Source organism: Hippopotamus amphibius, chromosome 2 (genome assembly GCF_030028045.1).
Source record: "Hippopotamus amphibius kiboko isolate mHipAmp2 chromosome 2, mHipAmp2.hap2, whole genome shotgun sequence".
Lineage (NCBI taxonomy): Eukaryota > Metazoa > Chordata > Mammalia > Artiodactyla > Hippopotamidae > Hippopotamus > Hippopotamus amphibius.
The window spans coordinates 59,978,876-59,999,191 of NC_080187.1; the positions used below are offsets into that span (position 1 = coordinate 59,978,876).

Here is a 20,316-nt window from a genome sequence, read left to right on the forward strand (position 1 = left end):
CATGTAGTAGCTCTTTGAGCTCAGTACCTGGGCCAGTGGCTCCCAGCAGCCCTTTCTCTCCCCCTGCTGGTCATGTGATTTAATTATTCGCTCTGGAAAGAGAACTCCCCATGGAGGCCTCTGATGGCCAATTAAAACTCTACTAACTGCATTTCTCAGGCCCAGGCGGGGACTCACCCTGGCCTGGCCTGGCAGTTTCTAGGCCTGCAGGGAGCCTTCATTCCTCCCTGACCAGGGCTGCAATGACTCGGGTATTCTCTGCAGCAGGGCCTCGGGGGAGGCAGATCAGAGTCGTGACGTGGGACGGCAGCCTGGGCCTGCACTAGTTACAGGTAGGCTGTGCGACTCTAGAGCTTTCTGTGGCTTGCTGCCCCGGGGAGGCCCACGGCCCCCTTGAGTCTCAGCTCCCAAGCTGTGGGCACCTGCCTGTCTGCTTTCCGCACCCGTGACGCTAAAAAAGCACCAAGAGCAAGCAGGCTACCCTGCACCCCGCGACTTGCCTCTGCCTTGTGACTGTGCTTAATATAGGTCAAATGGAAACAGCTCCCAAAATAGACCTTCTCTGAGAAGCAGCTGCGCTTGTGAAATGCTCCACAGACAGGGAAAGGTGTGGGTGACAGGGGAGTGTAGTTCTCCTCAGGTTTTACATAACCTGGGCTTGAAAATTGGGGCCAAATATCTACGGAGAAAGACTGAGTCTGCCCCTGCCCCTGCCTCTGCCTCCCCACTTCCTCCCACCCCCTCAGGCCCAGAAAGCAGCCCAGCTGTACATCAGCAGACTCGAAAGGGGCCACTTCCGTCCTGGATGGCAAGGTCACCCCTCAAAGCATTACTCTGGGGACCTTGTCACACATACCAAAGAGATCACATGGCTCCCACCAGGAGTGGGGAGGTGACTCCCCTGGGAGAGCTGGTGCAGGGTGTGGGTCTCATCTGGCCCAAAGCAGTGAGGTGTGGGAGGTTCAGAGAGAGGTGGGGGCTGCAGGGACTGAGGAGAGCAGCACGAGACTGCCAGCCCATGGGGGCAGCCACTATCATCGGTTCGGAGCCAGAGGAAGTACCCCTCCTCCTGCACGTGCAGCCTCTTCCTCTCTGTCCCCAGGAGCCACTGGTAGGCCCAGCTCACCCTATCAGGGCCTCTTCCTTTGCCATTTTGCCTCGACCAGAAGGAGGGGTTTCTATGACTAGAGAGCTGTCTCCCCATCGTTCATTTCCCCATCACTCAGTGATGGCTTAATGAGGGCTGCCTGTGATGGGAGGCAGGGAGAGGATTAAGACTTCCTGAAGAAGAGACTTGGGAAGAGACAGGGAAGCCGCTAGGTGGTGTTTCAGGGGGTTCCAAGGAGCTCTGGTCCTTTATGTCTCAGCACAGAAAGAATTCAGCGAGAGGCAAAGTGATAGATAAAAAGTGATTTATTAGAATAGGAGTCTTGTGAGGCTTTCAAGCAGGTGGGCAACAGTGTGCTGCACCCTGAGAACATAGAGGGCTACAGTTTTATAATCAAAGGAAAAGTGGGGAGGGGGAAAAGACCACCGTCTTCCTCATTCTTGAGTAGACATCATGCTTTCATCAACAGCTTCTCCTCCAGGTTGGGCAGGGGAGTTTTCTTGTCCCTATACGGTCAAGCCAGGACTGTCATGGCACTATGGAAAAATTATTTTAGGCTTCAGTGCAATGAGGGTCTTTCACTTTGAAATGTCACCTTTCCATAAATTATTGTTTTTTATGTGTGCAGAGAGGGGTCATTAACTTACTGAGCTCACTGGGCAAGGTATGAGTCTCATGCCACCATTGTTCTATTGTTTGGGGGCATGTCTCGTGCTTCTGTTGCATGGTTTTGTTGTTAAGCTAGGCTGCTTGGTTTTGTGGTTAAGCAAATCTGCTTTCTTGAGTGATCATTAACTTACTGGAGTCTCCCATACTTTTTCTTTACTTACAATTTCCTAGTGGGATTAACTATTTAATTACCTACTTTGTTCCTTTACTCTGTCCCTATCAACAGGAAGTTGAAAAGGGGCCATCCAGGCGGGGAAAGACATGAGGGGTGTCGAGGTGCAAACAAAATATCTCCGTGAGTAACCACAACTACTGCAGAGTCACAGGAAGGCAGATCCAGAAACGCACAAGGGAGGACTTCCCTGGTAGTCCAGTTAAGACTCTGTGCTTCCACTGCAAGGGGAACAAGTTCGAGCCCTGGTTGGGGAGCTAAGATCCTGCAAGCTGCACAGTGAGGCCAAAAGAAAAAAAACAAAACAAAAACAAAAAACTCAGAAACACACAAGGGGAGACAAGGCTGATGGAGAAACACAGGCCACACCGTGAAGGGCCCTAGAGGAAGTGTGGGCTTCATCCTGCCAGAACCAGGGACTGTGAAAGCAAGGGTTCTCTAACGTGGGGGCAAAAGAGGAAAGTGGATTGTTGGGCCTCACCTCAGATCTGCCAAACAAGAAACTCAGAGCTGGAGGCCCATGATCTGTGGTTTAACAAGCCCTCTGCGTGATTCTGAGTCATGCTGAAGTTTGAGAACAGCAGAGTAAAAGGTGTGCAAGTCGATTTGTGGAAGTGGAGACAGTGAGCAGAGGTTGCTCTTTCAGGAAGTTTGGCTGTGAAGGAAAGGAGAGCAATGAGTGATGGTTAGTGGGGCTTGGAAAGTATCTTAAGTTGGTTCCCTGGGAAACAGATGCTGAGATGGAAGTTTGCAGGCAGGAAGTGTGTAGGGGAGTGCGTCTGAGGGTGGGGGCAAGTGAGGGAGCAGAGGGAGAGTTGGACTGTGATGCAGCGATTGGCAGAGCCCTCTGGGAGCTGTGGAGCTAGGATGGCCCTTCTGAGTGGTCCAAGAATCAAGTTCAGGGGGCTTGGCCCTTTACCCCATGTATTAATCATGCCTTTTTATTTTCTGTATTTTGTGATGTTTTGACATGCGGAGCCTTGCTAATTCTGGAGAGACTGTCCCTCCCAGGGCTAACTAGAAAATGACTCCTCTGTGAGCATGACTTTTCAGTGCAAATCAGCCAATCCAGGATCCATACCCTCAAACATCTCCTTTATCAAGATCTTACACCTGGCTCAGACAAGCCAGGCAGCTTCTGCCCCAGGATCTTTGCACTGCCTCTTCCTTCTGTCCTAAATGCTGTTTTCCAAGATGCATCAGAAATACACCAAAAGATGCAATAATTCCCACAGAGAACCAGCTGAACACCAGCAAACGACCTCGGACACCAGAAAGGACTGCAAAGATCCTGACATAACTGGGTAGGACAGAGGGGGAAAAAAAGAAAGAAAGAGTAGGAGAAGAAAGGAAAGGGACTCATCCCACATCCTGGGGCAGGGGGATCTGAAATAGAGGGGAGATTGCTGAATTCAAGGAAACGTCCCTTATCTGATGGGGAAACCCCTTCTCCAACTGGGAACTTCCCTGGGTCAGAAGGGAGGCATTTAGGACTGTTCAAAGAGGGTGAAGCGGCTGAGCTGTGCCAGATGGGAAAGAGAGAGAAACACATGGAGGGTCCGCACCACGGCTCAGCATCTCCGGACGGAGAGGTCGATCCACAGCTGAACAGGGGATCTGGGAGCTGGAATGTGGGAACTGGAGAACTGGTTCAGGGTGAGAAACATTGTTGGCAGTGGGGAGACGGACTGAAAGGACAAGAGGGAAGAAATCCACAACAGAGAGGGCCTACCACGGAAAGCGGCGTGGCCATAGTGGCAGCTGGATACTGCTGACTCACAAGCAGGGGGAGGAGCCACGGGTGTAGCCTTTCTCTTGGTGCCTGTGACAAAGGAAGGACCCCATGGGCCTAGCTAACACACTCAGAGATAACAAAGGCCCCCAGGTGGGGCTGGCCTAGAGTGCCTGTAGCCAAGAGCCAAAAGCCTGCAGAGTAGCCCAGCTCTGGAGACATCCCGTTTACACCTGAGTCACTGGCGTCCCTCTGCAACGGGCACCGCCATGGCCGACTGAGACACAGTGACCCAGGCAGGGTGCCCTGGTGGAGTCATAGCAGGGGGAAGGAGCTGAGGTTGGAGTCACTCTCTCTGCCTGAGCCGCCCGAGCCACTGTGACCCAGGCAGGGCACCACTGCTCACTACTCCCAGGGGAAGGAGCCACTATTGTACCCTCTCTCTCCCCACACACCAGCATTTACAGACAAACAATAAAGGAAGCTCTGCTGGTCTCAAAGTAATACAAAAAGCCCAAGGCGGGTAGAAGGACACTTACAGATGAGACCCCAAGGAAACAGAAATATTAGTATTAATTCTATTGATCTGGTCCATTCTGGGGTCAGTTCTAGTTTTGATTTTTTTGTTTTTTGTTTTTTTATTAATTACAATATTAGTCCTAAGGGATCTACATGTTTTATAACAGTTTTTATTCTATTATTTATTCTATTTTTATTTTTAGACTTTTTATATATTTCGATTTCTAGCTAACTTTTCTGCAGTGCTGACTGTATCTCTTCTACCTTCTTATCATCTCTTTTATACATTTCTATTTCTTTCTTTTTCTTTTCACATTTCCAGTCACACTACATTCTTCTGTTGCCCCGTCTTCTATCCTTTTTTAGTTTATTTTATCTTAATATACTTATAAGCAATATTATTGGTCTGCTCTGTCTCCTTGCTTTATTCTCCAGATGACACACTGCTTTGGTATTTATTATTAGGTTTTGTCTTTATCTTAGTTCTAAGCATAATTGTCTGATTTCATTCTGAAAATCTTCAGTCTGTCTGGTGGTACTCTTGCTCTTTATTATATTTGATCCTAGCTTTCAAAATCTCCCTGGATTTGTGTTTGTGTGTGTGTGGTGTTTTTTGTTTGTTTGTTTGTTTGTTTTTGTTTTTGTTTTGTTCTGTTTTGGTTTTGAATTTCTGTTGGTTTTCTCTTTAATTGTCTGATAACATACTGGGGTTTTTCTGTCAGGTCTTTCTAGTGCCTTATGTTCTATAGGATTCAGTATTTGTGTGTCTTATACATGTATGTCTTTCCTTGACTTAGTATTTGTTTGACTCAACACTCTGCCATTAGTCTGGGGCTTGGACAGTCTTCTTGAAACCCCTTTATTGCCGGAACAAGCAACCTCTGAAGTTTGGGCTACTATGAGAAAACAAAGAAACACCATGCAGGCAAAGGAGCAGGAAAAAAACCCACAAGACCAAATAAATGAAGAGGAAATAGGAAAATTGCCTGAAAAAGAATTCAGAGTAATGATAGTAAAGATGATACAAAATCTTGATAGCAAAATACAGAAAATACAAGAAACAGTTAATAAGGACTCAGAAGAACTAAAGAGCAAACAAACAGTAATGGACAACAAAATAACTGAAATTAAAAATACTCTAGATGGCATAAACAGCAGAATAACTGAGGCAGAAGAACAAATAAGTGAGGTGGAAGATAGAATGGGGGAAATAACTGCCACAGAGCAGGAAAGAGAAAAAAGAAGAAAAAGAATGGAAGACAGTCTCAGAGACCTTGGTGACAACATTAAGCTCACCAACATTCAAATCATAGGCATCCCAGAAGAAGAAGAAAAAAAGAAAGGGTCTGAGAAAATATTTGAAGAGGTTATAGTGGAAAACTTCCCCAACATGGGAAAGGAAATAATTAATCAAGTCCAAGAAGCACAGAGAGTTCCATACAGAATAAACCCAAGGAGAAATACACTGAGGTACATATTAATCAAACTAATGAAAATTAAACACAAAGAAAAAATATTAAAAGCAGCAAGAGAAAAGCAACAAATAACATATAAGGGAAAACCCATAAGGATAACAGCTGATCTTTCTGCAGAAACTCTGCAGGCCAGAAGGGAGTGGCAGGATATACTGAAAGTCCTGAGAGAGAAAAACCTACAGCCAAGAATACTCTACCCAGCAAGAATCTCATTCAGATTCGATGGAGAAATCAAAAGCTTTCCAGACAAGCAAAAGTTAAGAGAATTCAGCAACACCAAACCAGCCTTACAACAATTGCTAAAGGAACTTCTAAGTAGGAAACACAAGAGAAGGAAAACATCTACAAAAACAAACCCAAAACAATTAAGAAAATGGTAATAGGAACACACGTCAATAATCACCTTAAATGTAAATGGATTAAAGTCTCCAACCAAAAGACACAGACTGGCTGAATGGATACAAAAACAAGACTCAGGAGGAAGTCAATGAATGAGAGAGCTGGAAGGATGGGGCTGAAAAGGAATGTGAGATTTCAGATTGCAGAAGTGGAGCAGTGTGCCCTGGGGAGAGGGTGGCAAGGACAGAGTGGACATAAAGCTCTTAGAAGGTGAGATAGTAAGGAACTAAGAAGCCATCATGTTGGATCACTCAGACTTATGATCTGAACTGACTTAGAGGGTGTTAAGACCTGAGCGGAGAAGACAGTGAGCTAGGGCTCAAAGTCCTTGGGGAATTAAGAAATGTGACTAGGAGGTGAGCACAGGGCCCCCATAGGGAGGCAGAGAGGGCAGTATATCTTGGAAGCTGGAACAGGATACCTAGGAATCAGCTGTGATGCCCTGCAGGGAATTGACTTTCCCAATTCCTCTTCCATGTCTGTACTTTATTTATTTAAGCCATACATTTGTCTGCCTTGTCTTATTACTGAACTCAGGTTCAGCTGCTTGCTACTTGAAAACCAGTACTCAAGAGACAAGTGTTGGTTGGAAAGGAATGGTTGCTTTATTCAGGAGGCAGCAACCTGGGGAGAAGATGGACTTGTGTCCTAAACCCAACTCCTGGCAATTCCCTGGTGGTCCAGGTGTTAGGACTCCATGCTTCTACTGCAGGGGGCATGAGTTAGATCCCTGGTCAGGGAATTAAGATCCTGCAAGCCACATGGCATGGCCAAAGCAAGCAAACAAACAAACAACTTCTAAGATTCTGCTTGACCATGAAAGTTTTTAAAGGGAGAATCATTTGGGGAGGAGATCAAAGTTTTCATTATCTTCCACTTTGTGCAGACTTTCTCTGATTTGTTCAAAGTGAGGTAACAAGGCAGTGTTCCAGGAATCTTGTGCTCAGCTTGAAGTTACCATCCTCCACCAGGGTGAGGGCCTTAGTTCTTCAGAAGAACTTAGAGGTATTATTATGTATATTCCTTGAGAAGGAACCAGGACTCTGCTTTATCTCTGCACTATTGTTTCTTGACTGCTTCTCCTTTATTTCTGCATTTACTCCCTTCCTTGATTAGCAACTGCTTGAATCTGCCCTTTGGAACTTAGGGAAGGTCAAGGAAGCTGAATGAAGCCTATGTCCTGCAAACAAGAAACAGGGAACATGGAAAGGATTTATACCCAGGAGGGCCCCACAGGGTCCTTCTCAGTTTCAGTCTCATGACTATTACTGCATGTTATGATGTCTGTTAGATAAGAATTGTGTTTCTTCTATAAAAGGAATTTTAGAACAAAAGGAGCTTGTGCAATCATTATGATTTTACATATTTGAATAAAATCTACAGATAGATATAGTTGGGATGAGAGTGCCAACCCCCATGAAAGGCAGTGTGACCATTTAGGGAGATTCTTATTACCTATTCTCTCTCATCTCTCCATCATATACCTGTCTTTTCTCCTCTCTCCCAATCTACTTATTGAATATCTTCTGGATTTATCATAGCAAAACATATGTTCACTTTATAACATTTTAAAAGAGAGAAAAATCAAGATGCAAACACAAAAACAAAACTACAACACTTGCCCCCCCCTGAAAAAACCACTTTTTAACTCTATAAACATACACATTCATAACCGAAAAGCAACCCCTGTAAATATTTTAACTCTTTTCTTTTTTTCCCATCCAGGCTTTTTACTTCATTGTCTTAAGGCCATAAGCTATATGTAATTTTTGAAATTCTTTTCTTTTTTTAAATGACATTCATTCTATTAAGTTTAACAAATACACAAAAGCAAAAATTATTTAGAAAGCAACCATAATGTGATATTACACCCCAGGTATACTACTATATAATATTCACGTGAAAATAGGTATCAGATAATATTGATAGATATTGCTTCGGAACTTGCTCCTTTCACTTAGCTGTGTTGTTCTAGGGATGTCTCTGTGCCCCTTGAATTCACTCCTTCTTTTTCTGCCCTGCTGTCTGTCCCTGAGGCTGGGACAGATTGTGGAATAGCCTTGCGCTCTGGCTCCCAGATAGGTCTGGTAAGAGGAAGCCTTATAGGAGATAAGAGGATGGGCGGAGAGTAAGAACAGGGTATTTATCTCAGGAGTCTTTCTGTGGGGTCACTTTGGGCTGCCTCTGGTACCCTATTGAAGGTCACTGCTCTCTCCAGGCAGCCTTCACAGGATTCCCCTTCCAGATTCCTTTAATAGCTTCCTCCCCCAGGGTCAGCACTAGGATGGGATGAAGGACATGCCTAGTGTGCAAAAATATATAAAAGCACTCACTCTCACTTGCACAACACTGAGGGTGAATGTGTCCTCAAGTTTTTCATTCTAAGTTCCTCACTTATCTCACCTGAGCCTCTGCCCTGCCTTTCCTGCATGCCTGGAAGTCTAGAGACATTTTGCTGTGACTAGTCTTGGTTTATTGCACAACCTGTAATGTTTCTCCATACATCCTGCCCTCATATTTGTAAGTAGCCCTTTTATTGATTCCTGCTCAGTTTATCCCAATTTAAGTGTACCATCAATCTCCTCCAGGAAAGCTGACTGCCATAATTATGCACATCTTTCTATGGCACTTAGTATTTTTACATTTTTTTATATTATTTTTAATAGTGTATTGCATACATTTTAGTGGTGGTTTCCCCTTTATAAAATACTATCATTTAAAAAGGGCTAATTCCCTCTTGTTAGACGTATATGGTTTCCAGACTATTACTATTATAAATAATACTACAAATAAGTGGGCATTTCCTTAAGGTAAATTCCTAGTAGAATTTCTGGTTTAAACTGCATAAATATTTTAAAGGCTTTGATGTGCATTATGTATCAAAGTGTACCTAGCTTCAATTTCCATTCTTCTATTGCTAATGAGATGGAACATTGTTTTAGTCATATATTTATTTCTTCTTTTGTGGATTGTTTGTTCATGATCTTTACTCATTTTTCAGTGGAATGATACTTTTTATATTAATTTATAATGGTTCTTTATATATTAAGAATATTAGTCTTTTGTCATCTGTTATAAATATTATTTCCTAGTTTGTTGCTTGACTTTTATCTTGTTTTTTTGGCATTTAATGATTTTATGCTTGTGTATCTGCATTCAGAAATGCCAGATTTTTATCTCTTAATAAACATCCTTTTTTTTCTTTGCTTTTAATCTTACCAAGGCTTTTCCCTCCCCAACATTGTATAAATATTTTTATATTATTTTCTCATTCTTTTATAGTTTTGTGTTTCGTGTTTAACTGATTGAATTGTCTAGAATTGTTTTTCTGAATAGTCAATTGTCCTAGCCTCTGTACTTCCCTCATTTAAATCCCAATTTTATCATATATTAAGTCTTCACTCACACTTGAGTTTTTTCCCAGACTTTCAAATCTGTTTCACTGAGCTATTTATTCTTGTGACAGAACCATAAATTTTTGTTTGTTTGTTTTTAATTTTTTAAATTAATTAATTAATTTGTTGCATTGGGTCTTTGTTGCTGCACACGGGCTTTCTCTGTTTGTGGCGAGCAGGGGCTACTCTTTGTAATGTGCAGGCTTGTCATTGTGGTGGCTTCTCTTGTTGCAGAGCATGGGCTCTAGGCTCATGGGCTTCAGTAGTTGTGGCACACAGGCTCAATAGCTGTGGCTTGTGGGCTCTAGAGACAGGCTCAGTAGTTGTGGTGCACAGACTTAGTTGCTTTGCAGTGTGTGGGATCTTCCTGGACCAGGGATTGAACCCATGTCCCCTGTATTGGCAGGTGGATTCTTAACCACTGCACCACCAGGGAAGTGCCAGAACCATAATGTTTAAATTATTGTAGCTTTATGGAAAATTTAAATAGGACCTGCACTTCTCCCCTCCATGCCCCATTAACTTTCAAAGAATTTCCTGGCCTATTCTGCTACATTGATTCTTCCAAATTAAGTTTAGACTTTTTTAAAACTTGCACTAAAAATGAAACAATTTTTATTTGAATTACTTTATACCTATATATTCCTTTAAAGATAATTGATTTTTTAAAAATTAAACTGTTCCTACTAGATATATTGGTATCTCTCCATTAATTCAATTTTTTAAAAAATCAACTTTTTTTAAATTGGCATATAGTTGCTTTACACTACTGTGTCAGTTTTTGCTGTACAGCAAAGTGAATCACCCATATGTACATATATCCCCTCTTTTTTGGATTTCCTTCTCACTTAAGTCACTACAGAACACTGAGTAGAGTTCCCTGTGCTATACAGTAGGTTCTCATTGGTTATCTATTTTATACATAGTAGTGTATATATGTCAATCCCAATCTCCTAATTCATCCTACCCCAACCCTCCTTTCTCCCTTGGTATCCATATGTTTGTTATCTACATCTGTGTCTCTATTTCTGCTTTGCAAATAAGATCATGTATAATACCATTTTTCTAGATTCCACATATAATATATGCATTAATATATGATATTTATCTCTTTCTGACTTACTTCACTCTGTATGAGAGTCTGTAAGTCCATCCACATCTCTGCAAATGAGACAATTTCATCCCTTTTTATGGCTGAGTAACATTCCATTGTATACATGTACCACATCTTCTTTATCCATTCATCTGTTGATGGACATTTAGGTTACTTCCATGTTCTGGCTATTATAAATAGTGCTGCAATGAACATTGGGGTGCATGTGACTTTTCGAATTGTGGTTTTCTCAGGGTATATGCCCAGTAGTGGGATTGCTGTGTCATATGGTAGTTCTATTTTTAGTTTTTCAAGGAACTTCCATGCTGTTCTCCATAGTGGCTGTATCAATTTACTTTCCAACCAACAGTGCAAGAAGGTTACCTTTTCTCCACACCCTCTCCAGCATTTATTATTTGTAGATTTTTTGATGATGGACATTCTGATTGGTGTGAGGTGATACCTCATTGTAGTTTTGATTTGCATTTCTCTAATAGTGATGTTGAGCAGTTTTTCATGTGCCTCTTGGCCATCTGTATGTCTTCTTTGCAGAAATGCTTATTTAGGTCTTCTGCCCATTTTTTGATTGGGTTGTTTGGGTTTTTTTTGTTTGTTTGTTTTGTTTTTTTGACATTGAGCTGCATGAGCTGTTTGTATATTTTGGAGATTAATCCCATCAGTTGCTTCCTTTGCAAATATTTTCTCCCATTCTGAGGGTTGTCTTTTCATCTTATTTATGGTTTCCTTTGCTGTGCAAAAGCTTTTAAGTTTAATTAGGTCCCATTTGTTTATTTTTATTTTTATTTTCATTACTCTAGGAGGTGGATCACAAAAGATCTTGCTGTGATTTATGCCAAAATGTGTTCTGCCTATGTTTTTCTCTAAGAGTTTTATAGTGTCTGGCCTTACATTTAGAACTTTAATCCATTTTGTGTTTTTTTGTGTATGGTGTTAGGAAGTGTTCTAATTTCATTCTTTTACATGTAGCTGTCCAGTTTTCCCAGCACCACTTGTTGAAGAGACTGTCTTTTCTCCATTGCATATCCTTGCCTCCTTTGTCATAGATAAGTTGACCATAGTTTATCTCTAGGCTTTCTATCCTGTTCCACTGATCTATATTTCTGTTTTTGTACCAGTACCATTTTGTCTTGATTACTGTAGCTTTGTAGTATAGTCTGAAGTAAGGGAGTCTGATTCCTTCAGCTCCATTTTTTTCTCTAAAGATTGCTTTTCAGGGTTGGGGGGCAGGGGGCAAAGGGGAATCTGGAGCGAAGTGAGAGTAGCATAGACATATATACACTCCCAACTGTAAAACAGATAGCTAGTTGGAGGTTGCTGTATAACAAAGGGAGATCAACTCGATGATGGGTGATACCTTAGAGGGCCAGGACAGGGAGAGCAGGAGGGAGTCACAGGAGGGAGGGGATATGGGGATATATGTATAAATACAGCTGATTCACTTTGGTATACCTCAAAATCTGGTACAAGAATGTAAAGCAATTATATTCCAATAAAGAGCTTAAAAAAAAAAAAGATTGCTTTGGCTATTCAGGGTCCTTTGTGTCTCCATACAAATTTTAGGTTTTTTTGTTCTAGTTCTGTGAAAAACACCATTGGTAATTTGATAAGGATTGCACTGAATCTGTAGATTGCTTTGGGTATTATAGTCATTTTCACAATGTCGATTCTTCCAATCCAAGAACATGGTTTATCTCTCCATCTCTTTGTGTCGTCTTTGATTTCTTTCATCAGTATCTTATAGTTTTCTGAGTACAGGTCTTTTACCTCCTTAGTTAGGTTTATTCCTAGATATTTTATTGTTTTTGTTGCAATGGTGAATGGGATTGTTTCCTTAATTTCTCCTTCTGATCTTTCCATTGTTAGTGTATAGAAATACAAGAGATTTCTGTATGTTAATTTTGTATCCTGCAAATTTACCAAATCCATTGATTAGCTCAAGTAGTTTCCTGGTGGCATCTTTAGGATTTTCTGTGTATAGTATCATGTCACCTGCAAACAGTGACAGTTTTACTTCTTTTCCAATTTGGATTCCTTTGATTTCTTTTTATTCTCTGATGGCTGTGGCAAGGACTTCCAAAATTATGTTGAATAGTAGTGGAGAGAGTGGACATCCTTGTCTTATTCTGGATCTTAGAGGGAATGCTTTCGGTTTTTCACCATTGAGAATGATATTTGCTGTGGGTTTGTTGTATATGGCCTTTATTATGTTGAGGTAGGTTCCCTCTATGCCCACCTTCTGGAGAGTTTTTAATCATAAATGGGTGTTGAATTTTGTCAAAAGCTTTTTCTGCATCTATTGAGATGATCATGTGGTTTTTATCCTTCAATTTGTTATTATGGTATATCACATTGATTAATTTACATATATTGAAGAATCCTTGCATTCCAGGGATAAACCCCACTTGATCATGATGTATGATCCTTTTAATGTGTTACTGGATTCTCTTGGCTAGTATTTTGTTGAGGATTGTTGCATCTAAAGTCATCAGTGATATTGGTCTATAACTTTTTTTGTAGTATCTTTGTCTGGTTTTGGTATCAGGGTGATGGTGGCCTTATAGAATAAGTTTGAGGGTGTTCCTTCCTCTGCAATGTTTTGGAATAGTTTGAGAAGGATGGGTGTTAGCTCTTCTCTAAATGTTTGATAGAATTCACCTGTGAATCCATCTGGTCCTGGACTTTTGTTTGCTGGAATATTTTTAATCACAGTTTCAATTTCATTACTTGTGATTGGTCTGTTCATATTTTCTATTTCTTCCTGATTCAGTCTTGGAGGGTTATACCTGTCTAAGAATTTGCCCATTTCTTCCAGGTTGTCCATTTTATTGGCATATAGTTGCTTGTAGTAGCCTCTTATGATGCTTTTTATTTCTGTGGTGTGCGTTGTAACTTCTCCTGCTTCATTTCTAATTTTATTGATTTGAGTCTCTCCTTTTTCTCAATGAGTCTGGCTAAAGGCTTATCAATTTTGTTTGTCTTCTCAAAGAACCAGCCTTTAGTTTTGTTAATATTTGCTGTTGTTTTCTTTGTTTTTATTTCATTTATTTCTGCTCTGATCTTTATGATTTCTCTTTGTCTACTAATTCTGGGTTTTGTTTGTTCTTCTTTCTCACTTTCTTTAGGTGTAAGGTTAGATTATTTGGGATTTTTCTTGTTTCTTGAGGTAGGATTGTATTGCTATAAACTTCCCTCTTAGAACTGATTTTGCTGCATCCCATAGGTTATGGGTTGTTGTGTTTTCATTATCATTTGTCTCTAGGTATTTTTTGATTTCCTCTTTGATTTCTTCAGTGATCTGTTGGTTATTTAGTAATGTATTGTTTAGCCTCCATGTGTTTGTGTTTTTCACAGTTTTTTTCCTGTAGTTGATTTCTTATCTCACAGCGTCGTGGTCAGAAAAGATGCTTGATATGATTTCAATTTTCTTAAATTGAAAGGCTTGATTTGTGACCCAAAATGTGATCTATTCTGGAGAATGTTCTGTGTGCACTTGAGAAGAAAGTGTCATCTGCTAGTTTTGGATGGAATGTCCTAAAAATATCAATTAAATCTAGCTGGTCTATTGTGTCACTTAAAGCTTGTGTTTCCTTATTAATTTTCTGTCTGGATGATCTGTCCATTGGTGTAAGTGAGGCATTACAGTCCCCCACTATTATTGTTTTACTGTTGATTTCCTCCTTTACAGTTGTTAGCATTTGCCTTATGTACTGAGGTGCTCCTATGTTGGGTGTGTAGATATTTATAATTGTTATATCCTCTTCTTGGATGGATCCCTTGATCATTATGTAGTGTCCTTTCTTGTCTCTTGCAACATTGTTTATTTTAAAGTCTATTTTATCTGATATGAGTATTGCTACTCCAGCTTTCTTTTGATTTCCATTTGCATGGAGTATCTTTTTCCATCCCCTCACTTTCAGTGTATGTGCCCCTAGGTCTGAAGTGGGTCTCTTGTAGACAGCATGTATATGGGTCTTGTTTTTCTTTCCATTCAGCCAGTCTGTGTCTTTTGGTTGGAGCATTTAGTCCATTTACATTCAATGTAATTATCAATATGTATGTTCCTATTGCAATTTTCTTAATTGTTTTGGGTTTGTTTTTGTAGGTCCTTTTCTTCTCTTGTGTTGCTCACTTAGAGAAGTTCCTTTAGCATTTGTTGTAGGGCTGGTTTGGTAGTGCTGAATTCTCTTAGCTTTTGCTTGGCTGTAAAGCTTTTGATTTCTCCATTGAATCTGAATGAGATCCTTGCTGGGTAGAGTATTCTTAGTTGTAGGTTCTTCCCTTTCATCACTTTAAATATATCATACCACTCCCTTCTGGCTTGCAGAGTTTCTGCTGAGAAATCAGCTGTTACCCTTACGGGAGTTCCCTTGTATGTTATTTGTCATTTTTCCTTTGTTGCTTTTAATAATTTTTCTCTGTCTTTAATTTTTGTCAATTTGACTACTATGTGTATTGGCACATTTCTCCTTGGCTTTATCCTGCCTGGGACTGTCTGTGCTTCCTGGACTTGGGTGGCTTTTTCCTTTCCCATGCTAGGGAAGTTTTTGACTATAATCTCTTCCAGTATTTTCTCAGGTCCTTTCTCTCTCTCTTCTCCTTCTGGGATCCCTGTAATGTGAGTGTTGGTTTGTTTAATGTTGTCACAGAGGTCTCTTAGGCTCTCTTCATTTCTTTTCATTCTTTTTTCTTTATTCTTTTCCACATCAGTGATTTTCACCATTCTGTCTTCCAGGTCACTTACCGTTCTTCAGCCTCAGCTATGCTGCTATTGGTTCCTTCTAGTGTATTTTTCATTTCAGTTATTGTATTTCTTATCTCTGTTTGTTCTTTAATTATTCTAGGTCTTTGTTAAACTTTTCTTGCATCTTTTCAATCTGTGCATCCAGTCTTTTTTCAAAGTCCTGGATCATCTTCACTATCATTATTATGAATTCTTTTTCTGGAAGGTTGCTTATCTCCACTTCATTTAGTTGTTTTTCTGGGGTTTTATCTAGTTCCTATATCTGGCACAAAGTCCTCAGCCTTTTCATATTCTCTATCTTTCGATGGTTGTGGTTTTCAATTCCACAGCATGAAATACTGCTGATACTACTTGATACTGCTGTCTGCCCTCTTGTGGAGGAGGCTATTGAAGAGGCTTATGTGCGCTTCTTGATCTGAGCAACTATGTTCTTGTTCTACCTTCCCTGCTCTATCCATAAAGCAGTGAGTTAAGGATGGATGATGAGCTCCTGGGCTAGTAGAAGAAACCAGGGATTACTTTTAATGAAAAAATGTATCAGTTAATATTAAATAAAATATCCTGCAATTTTAGAAATCATTTTCTCATAAAATCACCTAGATCTATTACATGTCCAGAAGGTATTTCTTTTACAACATTTTCAATTTTTCCATTGTTTTTTGTCCCTTTGTGTTTGTTTTTTTATTTTTTGCGAATTTGAATACCTTATATATTCTGAAAAGCTATCAGTTTTATCCATGTTTTCAAATTGATTAGCATAGTGTTATATGTGTTACTCATAATTTTAAAAATACCTTTGTGTCTATGATTATACTCCTTTCCTTATATTACTGGTCATTTCTCTCTTTGACCTGCATCTGTCAGGGCTCAGTTGCAGAAAATAAAGTCCTTCTAACTGGGGTAAGCAGAAAGGAAATGATGTCAGTGTGATAAATAGCATACAGAATTGTTGGGAAGACTGAAGTAACAGACTTAAGGTTGAATTCTCAAAGACAACTTCCAAAGACACATGTAGAACTTAGGGAGTCCCTACTATGTCCCCCCTTTCCCCCATCCCACTTTTTAGCACTTTGTAAGAATTATCTCAATAATGTCTAACAAAATCCCATGAGGCAGAATGAAAACAGACCATTTAGTTCATGGTTTCCATGGTCACAAACAGACCAAAAAGCAGGGGACCACGACTTGACATCGCTTTCCAGGTGCGAGGTAACCACAGAGGTCAAAGCAGAGTTGGGATGTGCCACTAGCTCTTGGAGGTCTTTGCAAGCTAGTACCTAAAAGTTCAGGGTCAGCCAGTAGCTAATAACCAGAACCAGAATTCTGGACTGAATATCATCCTGGGAGTGAATTATTTTCTTGCTAGGAAAATCCTTAATTTAATTCTGCTCTAGAAATATTGAAAATGGTCCTCAGATATGGTTCGATGAGGCTGTGCCTGGAGTTCTGGGTGGAGGGAGAATTCATTATTGCAGGACACAAACAGGGTGGAGACCAAGGAAACATGTGTTCGTGGCCCTGATAGCTCCCCTGTTCAAGATATCTCCACTGTGCAAGAAAGGTGAACAGTGGATTCCCAATCTGGAAGCCTGGCAGGGTCCCAATTTTCTTCATATGGAAAACTGGGCACTATTTGTCTGGCTTGGACCTTGGGGGATCCAAGCCATATACATGTTTACCATGCTCCATAGCTGCTGGCCAGTGTGGCCACCAGGTTTGTGGGACATTAGCCTCCCTGACTGGGGTCCATTCAGAAATGTATCCATAGCTTCAGAGCACTTGTGTATTTCAAACCTGTCCCCTCTTGAGTGACAGATTCCAAGGTATAGAGTCCAGCTTCCTTACTTTGATTTTTCAAATGAGCTCCTTCAAGTTACAAGCTCTCTTTACGCCACCCCATGCCTCAGTTTACCAGCATTTTAAGGAAACAAGTTCACATTTACCCTATCATACCCTCCGCCTCCTGGCCTTTGCTTATCCAAGATGCAGAAGACTAACTTCTTCAGGCTGTCTTCATATTTAAAGTTGTTTCCAGGTCTTTATCATATTTTATGCATTATGTTTCCAGCTACCTTTTTTTCTAGGCCTTTGGAGTATCGTCAGGGATATTCCATCCTTTGGTGAGGGGCAGACACCCTCACAGCACCCCAGGTGGGGACAGCATGGCTTCTTTGTGCCTATGGGCAGTGGACAAAAGGAAAGAACACTGAGTGTACTTTCTCAGCTGAGCAGCCCGGCAGGGCTCATGCTGACTGTCAGAAGTTATCAAATTATGAAGCCAATGCAAGTGTGAGTTGAAAAAACAACCTAAGCAAAACTTAATTCAAAACAGGATATTTGCATAACCTCTAAGTATTTCCTCACAAATATTTAGTAATTATGAAGAGAAAAATAGTGAGTCTACAGTAGAGAATCCTGGCAGAGACCACCTTAACCACGTGATCAAGGTCAATATCAGCAGTTATAGATCAACATCATACACCTTGTGATCTGACCTGACCTGACACACTGAGAAGGACAAGTACATCTGCAGCATCCTCCCCAATAATGTGTAACCTCAATCTAATCATGAGAAGGCATTTTTCAAGATATCTGACCAGTAGGCTTCAAAAAAATCAAAATAATGAAAGACAAGGAAAGACTGAGTGTCTTAGTCCGTTCAGGCTGCTATCACAGAATACCAGACTGGGTGACTTACAAACAACAGACCTTTATTCCTCACAGTTCTGGAGTCTGAGGAGTCCAAGATCAAGTTGCCAGCAGATTGGGTGTCTGATGAGAGTCACTTCCTGGTTCATAATCAGTGCCTTCTCTCTGTGTCCTCTCATGGTGGAAGGGATGAGGGAGCTCTCTGATGCCTCCTTTATAAAGGCACTAATCGCATTCATGAGGGCTCCACCCTCATGACCTAATCACCTCCCCAAAGGCACCACCTGCAAATACTTTAGGGATTAGGTTTCAATATATTTTTGGAGGGAGACAAATATTCAACCTATAACACTAAGGAACTGTAACCTAGACTGGTGCTGAGGAGACAACTAGCTACATGGAATCCTAGAACAGGAAAAGGGCATTCACGTAAAAACTCATGAAATCCAGGGCTTCCCTGGTGGCACAGTGGTTAAGAATCTGCCTGCCAATGCAGGGGACACGGGTTCAATCCCTGATCCGAGAAGATTCCACGTGCAGTAGAAACTAAGCCCATGTGCCACAACAACTGAGCCCGTGTGCCACAACTATTGAAGCCCATGAGCCTAGAACCCATGCTCCACAACAAGGGAAGCCACTGCAATGAGAAGCCTGTGCACCACAATGAAGAGTAGCCCCCGCTCACCACAACTAGGGAAAGCCTGTTGCACAGCAACGAAAACCCAATGCAGCCAAAAAAATAAATAAAATAAAAATAAAATAAAAAATCTTTAAAAAAAAAAACTCTCATAAAAATCCAGATAAATTCCATCATTTGACTAATAGTATTAAGCCAATTCCTAGTTTTGATAAGTGTTCTATGGCCATGCAAAATGTTAGTTAACATTAGGTGAAGCTGGGTGCGAGTTAGACGGTATATTCTCTGAACTATTTTTGTAACTTCTTTGTAAGTATAAAATCAACTTAAAGACACCCCACAAACTCTCAGGGGCCAATTGGGGGGCTGCCCAAAGGTGAGCACCAGTGGATCCCAGAGCCCTTCCTTGTGTTTGTCTCCATTCAGCAGTTCACCCCTGTTTGTGGTTAAGGTTTGACTCCTTCACCAGCCCTAGAGAGGGAAGCTCTGAAAGGTGCCCTCCCTCTTTACCCTCGGTACCTGGCACAGAAGTGCACTCAAAGATTTGTTGAATGAATGAATGAACTGAATGGGATCCCGGTTTCCATAATGGAAGCACAATTGGCCTCCACTATAAGATCTTCAGAGAAACCGAAATTGCTCACATCCGTGGGTCAGCCTGGCGTCCTGTGGAACCTGGGCATGGAGCCAGAGTGAAATACAATTGGTTTTGAGTGAATCTCCAGGCTGTGCTCTCTCTCTGGGTTCCTTTGGGTGGTTTGAGGAGCTAGTGCTCATCTGAAAGACCTTAGAGCGGCCACTGAAGTACAACTCCCAAGAAATTTGTACTCATAGTTTCTTCCTATAGGTTCTCCCTCCTCTCTGCTGGCTTATTGGTCTTTCTCTGAGTTGATTTGTAGGAGATCTTTATGAATTCTGGATGTGCAGACTTTTTTGCCTGTATACAATGCAATATTTTTGCCTATATACAATGCAATATTTTACATCTCTTGATGAAAGATTTTTTTGTTTGTTTTAAATATAGTCCAATCTATCAATCTTTTTCATACAGTTTGTCTTTTCTGTCATATTTCCTTCCCTACCTTAAGTCCTAAAGATGCTCTCCTGTATTTTTTTCTGAAGGTTTAAAATTATCTATTTTAAATTTCATTTTTTAATCCACCTGAAATTTGTTCTGGGTAGAGTATGCTGTCATAATCTAATTTTTTTTACATATGGAAATTCAGTTGCCCTGGCAACATTTATTGGATAGTCTGTTCTTTCTCCATTGATTTCAAATGTCACTTCTGTCATGTAAGGAAGATTGAATAAGCAAATAAGATTACTGAGTGTTCGCCATGGAAAACTGCTTAGAGCACACTCTTGTAGGTTTTCTGAGATTCTTCCCCTTTCATGATTTGAGCTATTTTTAAAACTCCATAAACTGTAGATAATGATGTAGATAACTAAAAACAATGCTCAATAATTCTTATCTATAAACATGTAAGTAAATTCTGTGGGGTGGGTGTTCCTTTGATTTCCCTTGCCAATTGCATGTTCATTTCAGTATCCTTGATCTATCAGTGTGTCCATTCCTTGGTTTGCCCTTGAACTGGTTATAAGGTCTTATCAATTCCCTTGTTAATAATGAGTTAAATAAAAATTTTAACATGTGTTTGTATCTGTGTGAGAGTGGTGATGATTTTCCCTTTTTTGAAAATTATCCT

The 20,316-nt window shown here is 40.8% G+C and overlaps 1 protein-coding gene across 1 annotated transcript in view; it reads left to right on the top strand.

Moving 5' to 3' along the window:
- The first annotated feature begins 313 nt into the window (after positions 1-313).
- The window catches only part of PEBP4 (phosphatidylethanolamine binding protein 4), a 235,862-nt gene continuing 215,859 nt past the window's right edge, over positions 314-20,316 (top strand). The window contains exon 1 of the mRNA XM_057724906.1: positions 314-332. The gene's annotated coding sequence lies outside the window, so the exon portion shown is untranslated. The remainder of the gene's footprint in view (positions 333-20,316) is intronic.